Source organism: Gymnogyps californianus, unplaced genomic scaffold (assembly GCF_018139145.2).
Source record: "Gymnogyps californianus isolate 813 unplaced genomic scaffold, ASM1813914v2 HiC_scaffold_120, whole genome shotgun sequence".
NCBI lineage: Eukaryota > Metazoa > Chordata > Aves > Accipitriformes > Cathartidae > Gymnogyps > Gymnogyps californianus.
In genome coordinates, this window is record NW_026114001.1 from 36773 (window position 1) to 49408 (window position 12636).

Consider the following 12636-nt stretch of genomic DNA (forward strand, 5'->3'; position numbering starts at 1 on the left):
GGGGGGGGGGAGCAGTGGTCGCTGCGCCCGGAATTCAGGGCATAGGGTGTCACTCCCCTACCCCGGTGGGTGCTGTGCGTGCTGCGCTTGGCTCCTGTGTGGAAAGCACGATCGCGGAAAGGGAAAACTTCCTGTGTTTTGTTCCTGTCCCCGCAGTGACTCCCAAGAGGGTGTTTACTCTCGGGAGCCCCCATAATGGGAAGCAGTACTTTGTACGGTAAATCGCGTGTTGACCTAAACGCTTGGCTGGTTGACTGCTGTTTCTGCAATATATGTAATAAGTCAATTTTTACGTATATCTGTAGTTCTCAATAGCAAAGTGTTTAAAAAAGCATCCCTAATTCAACCATTCCACGTCCCAGAAGAATAAAAATTGCATTTTTAAATAACTTTGTATGGCAGTACTGAGCAATTGCCTTGTGCTATTTTTTTCTGCTCCTAAGGGAGACAAGGGAAAATATATTTGAACCCATAAAATATCTGTTTCTATGAAAAAAATATATTTTAGAAAAGAGGCTTATAAAAGTACAGCAAGATGCTAAAAAACTGTTGATTTCCTTTCCTTGGGTGTTTGTCATTGCTCTAATTTTATAAATAACATTTTAAAGAAGATGTGAAATTGTAATGCATAAACTTTGGACAACAGGTGTGTGTTTCTCCCTCACCTCTTTTCTGTAGTTAATTCCAAAATGAATTAACTACAATAACTAGATCTGGAATTAAGTTACTTTAAATGATATAAGTGAGTCATTTTTTGAGGTTTGTTTGTCCTCCTGCTAAATAGATATCCAGTTTGTTTACAGTGAGGAATTAACTTCTTAAAGGGTGCTCTAAGCTGTACCATTTATGCTTTTTTTCCCCTTTAATTGAGAATCATTTTACTTACACTGTCATTTGGAGTTTTTATGAAATAACATTTGGTTTGATATGTTCATTGATGTTTCTTTCTGTTGAAACCATTGAGTTCAAGATTTTTTCCAGTATTGTTCGCTTGCCACTGTAAACCTTGTGCATTATGGAGAAAACAAAATTTTCTGACATGATAAGAACACTTATTGAGTGTCATTAAGCTTTTCAAGATTTTGACTATCAACATTTTCTGTTAGTTTTCATTATACAGCTATCTCACTACAAAAGTGGTATTTACTCTTTTATCAAAATGACCTCACTTGTGAGTCTTTCTCAAACTGAAGATTTTAAATGTGAGTTTAAGGCTTTTACTATCTAGTCCAGCACTGAAAGCGCATGAACATGCGTAATGTAATCTTGTAAATGTGACAAGAGTAACAGAGCAAGGACTATATTTGATAAGTAACACAATGTTGTTGATCAGTCACGACATGACTCTGAAAACTTTTTTGTGGTTGTCTGAAATAAAAAGTTCCTTTAGCTTTTTATTGTCTTAATTTTCTTTTTAGAAGGCCAGGTTATTGTTATAATTGTCAACTGTATCATCACTAAATTCAAAATATATTGTAGTGATGCAGGAATGAACCTTTTCATGGTAGAATGACTGAAAAAATCCCTTAGATTTTTACTTATCATTTTGACATTGTAACAGCATTTGTCTTTTATGTTTTCTATTGTGCCTTCCTGATATTTTGAAGTCTTTAAAATCTAATTTATAACAAAATACTATGTACCAACTCTGGATTTAGAAATACACCTCTGCTACAATAATAAATAACTTTCTGGTTGCATTCTTGATAATTCAAAACAGACTTAAGTTGTTTTTAGTTGTACTGTCAGTCTCCTCTGCATTTCTTATCCGAGGGATGTGTTTAACAAACAAACTGTAGAATTTCTCTTTTTATGAAATAAACTTTACTGTTTGTATACAGACTTATTGTCCTGTAGTGAGTGCCTGCTTGGTATTTAGTTGCCTCTTGAATTATTGACATTTCTTTCTCTAAGGCCTTTACAGCAGATCCCTAGAAACATCAGGCTTATTGAGAGTAAAGGAAAGGAGGTTATTTTGTATCATCTCTAGATTCACATGAACATGATTATGAGGTGGTAGCTCTCAGTATTCTAAACGTATATTTCAACAGAATATTGTTGAGCTGAAAAACTTGCAAAATGCTTTTCTTTCTGTACGCACACTGCAATTGGATACATGATTATAGCTTGCGTAGATATGCTTGTGCTAGCTTTAATCTCACTAGTTCATGTACCAGCAGCAGCAAAGCTGTGGTAGCATAGCCCTCAGTTAGGGGTATATAGGCTTATTTTGTACCTTGGATGCTTGCTTGAGTTAGTTGCCTGCAGTGAAGTCCATGTTTCTGTATTTTAACTGTTTTGTTATTTGAGACTAACAAAAGTCTAATTTGTAATTGAAGTCTATATAACCTACTGCAGTCATATCTTCTAATTGCAGTACAGCTGTGGCTTGTAAGGCAGTAAATCCTACTCTCTCATTCTTCTGATAGGATTAGAAAGATCTGCTTACTTTATGATAGTTTTAGGATGACCTTTTATCAGAAATTTGGAAGAATTTAGAAGTATTCAAGTACATTGTATATAAATGTAATACTGAAGATCTAAATTTAACCAAGTGTGCTGATTTTGGCTGGGATAGAGTTAATTTTCTTCATAGTAGCTAGTATGGGGCTATGTTTTGGATTTGTGCTGGAAACAGTGTTGATAATACAGGGATGTTTTAGTTATTGCTGAGCAGTGCTTACACAGAGTCAAGGCCTTTTCTGCTTCTCACACCACCCCGCCAGCGAGTAGGCTGGGGGTGCACAAGAAGTTGGGAGGGGACACAGCCAGGACAGCTGACCCCAACTGACCAAAGGGATATTCCATACCATATGATATCATGCTCAGCATATAAAGCTGGGGGAAGAAGAAGGAAGGGGGGGACGTTTGGAGTGATGGTATTTGTCTTCCCAAGTAACCGTTATGCATGATGGAGCCCTGCTTTCCAGGAGATGGCTGAACACCTGCCTGCCAATGGGAAGTGGTGAATGAATTCCTTGTTTTGCTTTGCTTGCGTGCGCGACTTTTGCTTTCCCTATTAAACTGTCTTTATCTCAACCCATGAGTTTTCTCACTTTTACCCTTCCGATTCTCTCCCCCATCCCACTGCGGGGGGAGTGAGCGAGCGGCTGTGTGGTGCTTAGTTGCGTGGCTGGGGTTAAACCACAACACCAAGGAAGCATAAAAAAATATTAAAATGGAAGCCTTACTCCTGCAGTCCAAACCTTTATGGAGTCCTATTGAAATCAATTTGTCAGTGCTCCAGTGTATTATATGTATAAGCCCTGATCCTGCAATTGGATCCTCAAAGGAGGAATGCTCATTTGACAGTGTATTATGCTCCTATTCAAAAATTAACACACTAATCTTTGGCTACTGTAAACAAAACTGGGAATGTAATTGCAAAAAATGGGTAAAAACAGATGTAGTGAGTAATTTATCATTTGTCTGATATTGGACTGCTAAGCCAATACACTTGTCTGTGTAGTTAACTTTTAAATTTCCCAGTAGGAAACACCTTAAAAAGATGGCACTTACTGTTTACTTAATAGGGAGCAATTGTTAGTGCACTGAAATGGACAGTTTATCAGGGTAGTGGCATTTGACATGTACTGCTCTTATTGTGAGGTTGTTCTGTAAATTCATTCAACTTGAGTTTCTTGCTAAACTCTTTCAGGTGTCTTAAGAATAGCAATAATTAATGTGATTCAAAGATACCAATGCAGAATGTACCTGGTCTTTGAATTGCTGTTGGCATTCTACACTGTTCACTCAAGACACAAATTCTTATTTTTGTTGGAGATTTTTGCAAAAGCTGCAGAAAATTTTCAGCAAAATGGGAAGCGCTGAGGAAGCAAGTGAGTCTGTTACTCCGAATTCTGTTTTGGAGCAAAGTACAATTCTTTTAGGCCTCTGACCTATGCAAATGTATTTTTTTGTGTGGTTTTTTTTTTCCTGCTCTTGTATTTGAGGATTTGTGATTACTCTTTCTGTAGTGCTTTTATATTTTCAAAAGTGATATAAAGTTTGTGTGAAGAGGTTAGATGCAGGAAGGTAGTGTTGGAGATATGCGAGAAACAAAAACAAAGGATGCTATTTAGTTAACGAGGCGTGACCTTGAGAAGAGAAACAAGATGACACCATAAGTCAGTGGGTAAAGACATACCAAGATAAGCACAGGGGCAATCAAAGAGCTACTTGAACTGTGAGTGAACTATCCTAATTAACATACTAGAAAACCCGCCCTTGAGTAGGGAGAGCCCCCTACCAACAGAAGCCCCTTCCTCACAGAATATGCGCAGTAAAAAAGGAGGACACTGCGACTTTAAGTGGAGATGAGACTTGCGAGAACCAATAGGAACGAGAGTAACTAAGCAAAACTGTAAAAATACTGATAACTGTTGCTCGAAAGGTATAAAATGCTTTACCGTGTGTTAACCAGGTGTGCTAGCTTTGTGGAGTTACCACCTAGCACCCATCTCTGCGCAGACATGAAATAAACAAATATCTCGGCTCTGTGTGTTAATCGGCTTTTTTGCACACCGGGTGAAAGAATCCTGATTTTTGGGACAACATTTTGGCGACCCAGATGGGACGGCCATAAGGCCTTGCCCGGATCGTCTTGCCGTCCCCGACAGCGGACCGGACCGGACCGAGCTCCAGCGCGCACCGACCTATTGATCGGGGACTCCTCCGGATTCCCTCCGAAGCCGGGGCGACAAGCGACTCAAAGGTGCAACGCTGACCAGAGATATTTGTATCAGGGTGAAAGGGGAATGAATCCTTGGATTGGTGAGTATAAAATTTAATTACAAATTCAATGACTCCCATGGAAGGTTAAAGGGTAAAGTCGCACGTAGACGCTCGGCAAAGGTTGCCTTAATTGACCAGGGGGGTCAGAGCCGAGTGCGCATCAAGTCACCAGGGGGGCGCATAAAGTCCCACGTAGACGTTCGGCAAAGGGTTGCCTTAATTGACCAGGGGGGTCAGAACTGAGTGCGCATACTGACCAAGGGGGGTCAGAGCGGTACTGACCAAGGGGGGTCAGAGAGGAAATTACTGACCAAAGCGGTCAGAGTGGTAATTACTGACCAAAGGGGTCAGAAGGGTAATTACCGACCAAGGGAGTCAAAGCCGGCAAATAGGTAAATTCAGTTAAAATGGGAGCAAGCCAATCCGTGATTCCTCCCTGTAGCCCTTTGGGGTGTATTTTGAAAAACTGGAATAAGTTTGGGGGAGATCCGATGACTAAAGATAAAATGAAAAGATATTGTAGTCAATGGTGGCCAAATTATAAATTGGGTTATGATGAGGTCTGGCCAGAAAATGGATCGGTAAACTATAATGCTATATGACAATTTATGTCGTTTTGCCGTTGGATGGGGAAATGGGACGAAGTACCTTATGTTGATGCCTTTATGACTTTGTATAGAAAATCTGATATGCGGGAAAAATGTAAGCTAAAGACTGACCTAGTGATGTATACAGCTTCTGAGAAAAAGGAGAGTGCTTGTTGCATAGGCTGTGATGATAGAAAGACTGCAGGGGGAGAAGAGCAGAAAGATGTGCAACTGTTAGTCCCGACAGCCCCACCACTATACAAAAGCAGTGCTGGACAATTGCCAATCGATCCTAATTTACAATCGGGCAATGAGAATTTTAGCCCCATTTCCAGCCGGACTAGAGGGCACGCTGAACCAGTTGTACAGGCTCCCCTGAGACAAGCAGTGGGACCGGAAAGACTGCTGGTTTTTGTACATGTTCTGTTCACTACCTCTGAGCTGTTAAATTGGAAACAATCTGTTGGATCCTATAGGGGAAACCCTGAGGGAGTACATCAACTATTAGAAGCTATAATGTTAACACATAATCCCAACTGGGGAGATATACAGGCTCTGCTAAATACATTCTTTACAGCAGAGGAAAAGAGAATGGTGATTGAAAGGGCCAGGGAAGAAGGGGGAAGGAGAAACAGGCAAGAAGATTCTGAGGAGTTCCTACCTACTAAAAGGGACCCAGAATGGGATCCTAATGGGGGGGGGAACGAGGGTTCAACTGAAGCAGTATCAGCAGCTGATACTATATGGGGTTCAGCATGGAGTGCCTAAATTGAAGAATGTGTCTAAGCTTTATGAGGTAAGGCAGGGTCTGGAGGAAAATCCATCAGCCTTTTATGAAAGGCTATGTGAGGTAGCTAGAAAATGGATGGACTTGAATCCGGACGATGAGGCAAATCAGAGGATGTTCAATATATGTTGTTTATTGGGTAGTCGACTCAGGATATAAGGAGAAAGTTGCAGAAAGTTGATGGAGCTGGGGGAATGTCGATCTCACAATTGATAGAGTATAAGGTTTATGACAATCGAGATGAGAGGGAAAGAAAAGAAAAACAGAACAAAATGAAGTTGCACGCATCTTTGCTGGCAGCGGCAATAAATGGAAATGATGTTGAAGGGAAGGGTAGAGGAAAAAGTAAAGGAATAGGAGGATGTGGTGGAATAATGCAGGGAAGAGGTCCGCAAAACTGAACCCCTTTAGGGCTAAATCAGTGTGCGGTCTGTGAACAGGAGGGACACTGGAAGAATGAATGCCTGAAACGAGAGGGGCCAAAGGAACGGGATCATGCAGAAAATGCTAATCTTGTTATAAGATTCAGACAATGAATGAAGGGGACCAGGGGAGAACATTAAAATCTCCCCAGCTGATCCCCTGGTTCCAGTTAAGCTGGGGAACGAGACCATAGATTTTTTTAGTTGACAGTGGGGCTACTCATTCAGTAGTCACCACTTGTAAAGGACCTCTAAGTAAAGTAACTATACCTATTGCTGGGGCAAAGGGAAAAAGAACAGTAAGGCCATTTTTACAACCAATGGAATGCACAACTGGGGGAGCTAAATTAATTCATGAGTTTCTATACATGCCAGAATGCCCCCTACCTTTATTGGGGCAAGATTTATTATGCAAACTAAATGCACAAGTAACCTTTTCTGAGAACGCTGTACAGCTCCATATCCCACCTGAAACCGCCTGGAGAGCTCAGATCTGCTTGCTGACAGATGAAACATTGGAAGAAATTGAAGAGAATATTCCAGATGCTGTATTAAATGTGGTAATTCCCCTGGTATGGGCTTCAAAAAAAAAACCCAGGTAAAGCAAAAAACGTGAGTCCAATTAAAGTAGAACTAAAAGAGGGGGCAAAACCAGCAAGGGTGCATCAACATCCTATTAGGCTGGAAGCTCGCAAGGGCCTCGAAGCCCTGATAAATACCTTTATTCAATATGGACTGCTCAGAGAATGTCAATCTGAATACAATACACCGATTTTACCGGTGAGAAAGCCTCACTCCCAGGATTACCGATTAGTGTAGGACTTGAGGGCTATAAGTTGGATAACCAAAGACATACATCCTACGGTGTCTAACCCTTATACTTTGTTAGCATCTGTACCCAAAAACAATGCCTATTTTACAGTGTTGGACCTAAAAGATGTCGCCTTCTGTATTCCAGTGGATGAACAGAGTCAAACACTCTTCGCTTTTTGAATGGGAGAATCCGACTACTGGAAGGAAAGGACGAATGTGTTGGACCGTTCTTCCCCAGGGATTTAAAAATAGTCCCACTTTGTTCGGTGAAGTACTGGCCAAAGAATTAGAACAATGGCGAACTAATAATGATAATGTTACTCTCTTACAGTATGTGGATGATATCTTAATTGGAGCAGATACAGAACAGACTTGTACAGAAGCCACAGTAAGCCTGCTAAACTTTCTGGGAATAGCCAGATTCTGCTGGATATGGATCCCCAATTTCGGACTTACAACCAAGCCCTTATATGCAGCCACAAAGGGCCTTGTGGGGAGTTGTTAGAATGGACTCCAGAGTGTCGGAGTAGTTTTGATGAAATTAAAAAAAACAATGGAAGCTCTCCTCAAGAAACTACATGAAGAAACTCACATGGGAGCTGATGCTATGATAAGCAGTGTTGAGAGATACGCTATAGGGCCAAAAATGCAGACAAATGCAGATATAATAGCAAAGAGATGAAACTTGTGTAAATGATCCCAAAATACAAAGAAAGCCGCCAGCAGGTGATGTAAAAAGAGGAATAACCCCTAGGGAATACTGGCAAATAGATTTCTCTGAATTACCAAAATGCGGACAACATAAGTATCTACTTGTTCTAGCGGATACGTTTTCCAGATGGCCTGAGACTTTCCCTTGTCGCAACAATGGGGCTAGGGAAGTAATTAGGATATTACTAAAGGAAATAACGCCCCAGATAACTAGAGTTGGACCATATGTTGTTAAAAGGGTTGGACAACAACGACTTTTGTTTAATCCATCATGGTCCCTCAAACGGGTAGAACTATCAATGCAGATTAATATCTCTGCAGTTAAACCAGCCTGTTCACCATTCATAAGTGCGTCCTATACAGGATGGTTAGCATGGTTACATGGGCAGTCTCTTACCCTTCCAAATCGAGTAAAAAGAAATGTAACTGGTATCCTAGGGACAGGATTGGGAGTCTTAAACAGCATAGATATGAAATACTTGCAAACAAACTCAGTACAGCCACACATGATCTAAAAAAACTAGAACATCCATTGCAATCCTCCCTGTCAGCTTTAGGAACTCATCAATGGCTGTTATCTGATATATTGCCTCAATGGGAAAGGGTTAATGAAAAGGACCACCAATTAATCATAGATGTACTTGGTATAGCCCAAAATAATATTTCTCTAGCTCTTAGTTGCATCCAAGCTCAACTGTGGGTGCAATATACAATAGCAGCAATTGTAAGAGAAGGTGAAGATGGCACCTTACCTACTGAAATTCGGAAAATAATCTGGGAAAAGGCAACTGCATTTGAAAGAGAACTCCAGTCATGGTGGTATCTGGTCAATTTCACTCACAATCCTATCGATAACAAAGCCACGGCCTTTGTTGTAACCATACAGAATGCATCAGTAAAAACCATCTACCCGATCATTGCGTTAGGCTTAAATCACAACGGGACTGTACTCTATCCACTAGAGCATAGAGTATGGGCACAACAAGACAATAACAGATGGCAGACTGTTGAAGTTGATGCATGTATGGTATGGGAACAACAGGGATTTATTTGCGAAAGTAATACCATCAAAGCTCAAGACATTTGTCTTGACACTGGGCAAAATGTTTGTCACTTCGAGATACATCTGAAAGAAATCCCTGGAACTGTACTCATATACATTGGGAAAGGATGTGTGTGTATAAGAACTCTATGTAATTTTATAGTTGTAGATAATATTACTGTCGGGATAAATAATCACTCAAATACTTGCATTTGTAACTTTACTAACATTATAGGATGTGATTTCAACTATTCAGCTCCGGTTACGACTTATCAGCTAATACAATCCAATTATACTTTAGTTAAGGATCTATTGCTTACTCCCATTGGGATGGATCTCACACTGGTGAAAAAAAATTTTTACAACATAATGATCTACGCCAGTTGCTGGAACGTGCCCGAGAAGAGGGAAAAAGGACTTTAATCACCGTTCACCATGACACAGAAGAGATACATCGTGTTTTGGACCGGGTGAAGAAAGATGGAGAACATAGGTGGTGGGAAGCCTTCCTTGGATGGTCACCCAAGACAACAGGCATTCTTAATCTCATGCTACACCCTGTTGTGATCTTGTTATTGCTAACATGTTTATGTTTACTGCTTATAATCATACTGTATTTTAAGGTTTGGCACATGATGAAGCAAATTGCTCTAATGCAATCACCCAGGGTATGCACGCTCATGACAGAGGGAGATAAATCCCTCAAACTTGAAAACTTCCCTATAAAGGACAGGAAAAAATTCCAGCAAGACATATGTCAATGGGAAGGAACCTATGAGCAGTTTTGGAAAATTTTGAAATCTCCCAGAGACTGAAGTTTTAGAATGAAAATATCTAAGTGAGACTTATTTTAAATAAGAACTATTTATCTAAGTCTCAAAGGGGGGAATTGTTGGAGATATGCGAGAAACAAAAACAAAGGATGCTATTTAGTTAACGAGGCGTGACCTTGAGAAGAGAAACAAGATGACACCATAAGTCAGTGGGTAAAGACATACCAAGATAAGCACAGGGGCAACCAAAGAGCTACTTGAACTTTGAGTGAACTATCCTAATTAACATACTAGAAAACCCGCCCTCAGGCAGGGAGAGCCCCCTACCAACAGAAGCCCCTTCCTCACAGAATACGCGCAGTAAAAAAGGAGGACACTGCGACTTTAAGTGGAGATGAGACTTGCGAGAACCAATAGGAACGAGGGTAACTAAGCGAAACTGTAAAAGCACTGATAACTGTTGCTCGAAAGGTATAAAATGCTTTACCGTGTGTTAACCAGGTGTGCTAGCTTTGTGGAGTTACCACCTAGCACCCATCTCTGCGCAGACATGAAATAAACAAATATCTCGGCTCTGTGTGTTAATCGGCTTTTTTGCACACCGGGTGAAAGAATCCTGATTTTTGGGACAACAGTAGCATGTCAATTTGAGTACTACAGCCATTCTGCCCAGACTTTGATATGAATGTTGTTTCTGTACATTAAGAGCCCAGTCTTACGCAATAATTAGACTGAGTCTAAAGAACAGATGCCATTGAGGGAGAAATTCTGGCTGTATATTCCCACTGCTAACCCACAGTGAGCTGGTTCAGGGAGCTAACCCAGAAGAAAAGTTTTCCTTGTAAGGAACCTGGTGGCAGCTAACAGTTTGGTAGTAGTGTGAAATTATAGCTTAGGGCTGCAGTTTGACATGTGTTTAATCTAGCAATGCCAGTTTAAACATAACCCCTAGATATATCATCATCTCAGTTTTCCTTTTTTCTTCCTCCACTGCCCTCAGTCTCTCACACGTGTGCGCACACACACGTTAGTGCTCATTCTCAGGGCAGAAGGAAGTAAACCAGCTAAGAAACTTTTTTTCTTCCCCCCCCCGTTCCCGGGGAGGTGGGGGCGGCGGCGGCGGGCAGGGGCAGGAGCGGCCCCAGCCCAGGCAGTGGCTTCGCTCTCGCTGCTAGGGGGTGGTGGCGGGGCCGCCTCCTAGCTCCCCCCACCATTCCTCGAACGTATGATGCCTGCAACCTTTAATTTCACGCTGCTATCGTCAAATTAATAATTTTAAAAGAAGATGGGAAGTGTCTATATTTTGGTGCGAGTGTAGTTTACTATTTAGTTTAATGTAGGTGCTAGGAGGTGCCTGAGGGTTTTGTGGTGGTGAGGGGTATGGTATTTGCATTGCAACAGCTGGGGTCTGTGTGGCAGACTGTTTCCAGTTGCCAAGAGGAGGTTGGTCTCTCCTCTGTGTGTGTGGATGCAAGTCGGGTTCCTGCTATATTTCAAAGTCTTCAAACAGGCAGCTTTCTTGGGAACACTTTATTTGTCAAAGACTGCTAAAGAGCTGTGGATGCCTGAAAAAAGCCTCAATCTTCATGTGCCTTGTGTATTGGGTTTGCGTGGCAAGGCTTTGGTAGCGGGGGGGGGGGGCTACAGGGGTGGCTTCTGTGAGAAGCTGCTAGAAGCTTCCCCTACGTCCGATGGAGCCAATGCCAGCCAGCTCCAAGTCGGACCCACTGCTGGCCAAGGCTGAGCCCATCAGCGACGGTGGTAGCGCCTCTGGGATAACGTATTTAAGAAAGGGAAAAGAAGTTACAGGGGAGTAGCAGTTGCAGCCAGAGAGAGCAGAGTGAGAAGATGTGAGAGAAACAACTCCGCAGACACCAAGGTCAGGGAAGAAGGAGGGGGAGGAGGTGCTCCAGGCGCCAGAGCAGAGATTCCCCTGCAGACCATGGTGAAGACCATGGTGAGGCAGGCTGTCCCCCTGCAGCCCATGGAAGTCTACGGTGGAGCAGATATCCACCTGCAGCCCGTGGAGGACCCCACACCAGAGCAGGTGGATGTGCCCGAAGGAGGCTGTGACCCCGTGGGAAGCCCATGCTGGAGCAGGCTCCTGGCAGGACCTGTGGCCCCGTGGAGAGAGGAGCCCACGCTGAAGCAGGTTTGCTGGCAGGACTTGTGACCCCACGGGGGACCCATGCTGGAGCAGTCTGTTCCTGAAGGACTGCACCCCGTGGATGGGACCCATGCTGGAGCAGTTCATGAAGAACTGTAGCCCATGGGAAGGACCCATGTTGGAGAAGTTTGTGGAGGACTGTCTCCTGTGGGAGGGACCCCACGCTGGAGCAGGGGAAGAGTGTGAGGAGTCCTCCCCCTGAGGAGGAAGGAGCAGCAGAGACAACGAGTGATGAACTGACTGAAACCCCCATTCCCCGTCCCCCTGTGCCGCTCGGGGGGAGGAGAAAATTGGGAGTAAAGTTAAGCCTGGGAAGAAGGGAGGGGTGGGGGAAAGGTGTTTTTAAGATTTGGTTTTATTTCTCATTATCCTACTCTGATTTGACTGATAATAAATTAAATTATTTTTTTTTCCCCAAGTCGAGTCTGTTTTGCCCGTGATGGTAATTGGTGAGTGATCTCTCCCTGTCCTTATCTCGACCCATGAGCCTTTTGTTATATTTTCTCTCCCCTGTCCAGCTGAGGAGGGGAGTAATAGAGCTGCTTTGGTGGGTACCTGGCATCCGGCCAGGGTCAACCCACCACACTTGTTACCTAGCAC

General features: G+C 42.6%; 1 protein-coding gene across 1 annotated transcript in view; it reads left to right on the forward strand.

Moving 5' to 3' along the window:
- LOC127027993 (dual specificity protein phosphatase CDC14C-like) overlaps positions 1-12636 on the forward strand; it is a 68446-nt gene that overhangs the window by 18602 nt on the left and 37208 nt on the right. The gene's annotated exons all lie outside the window — the stretch shown is intronic.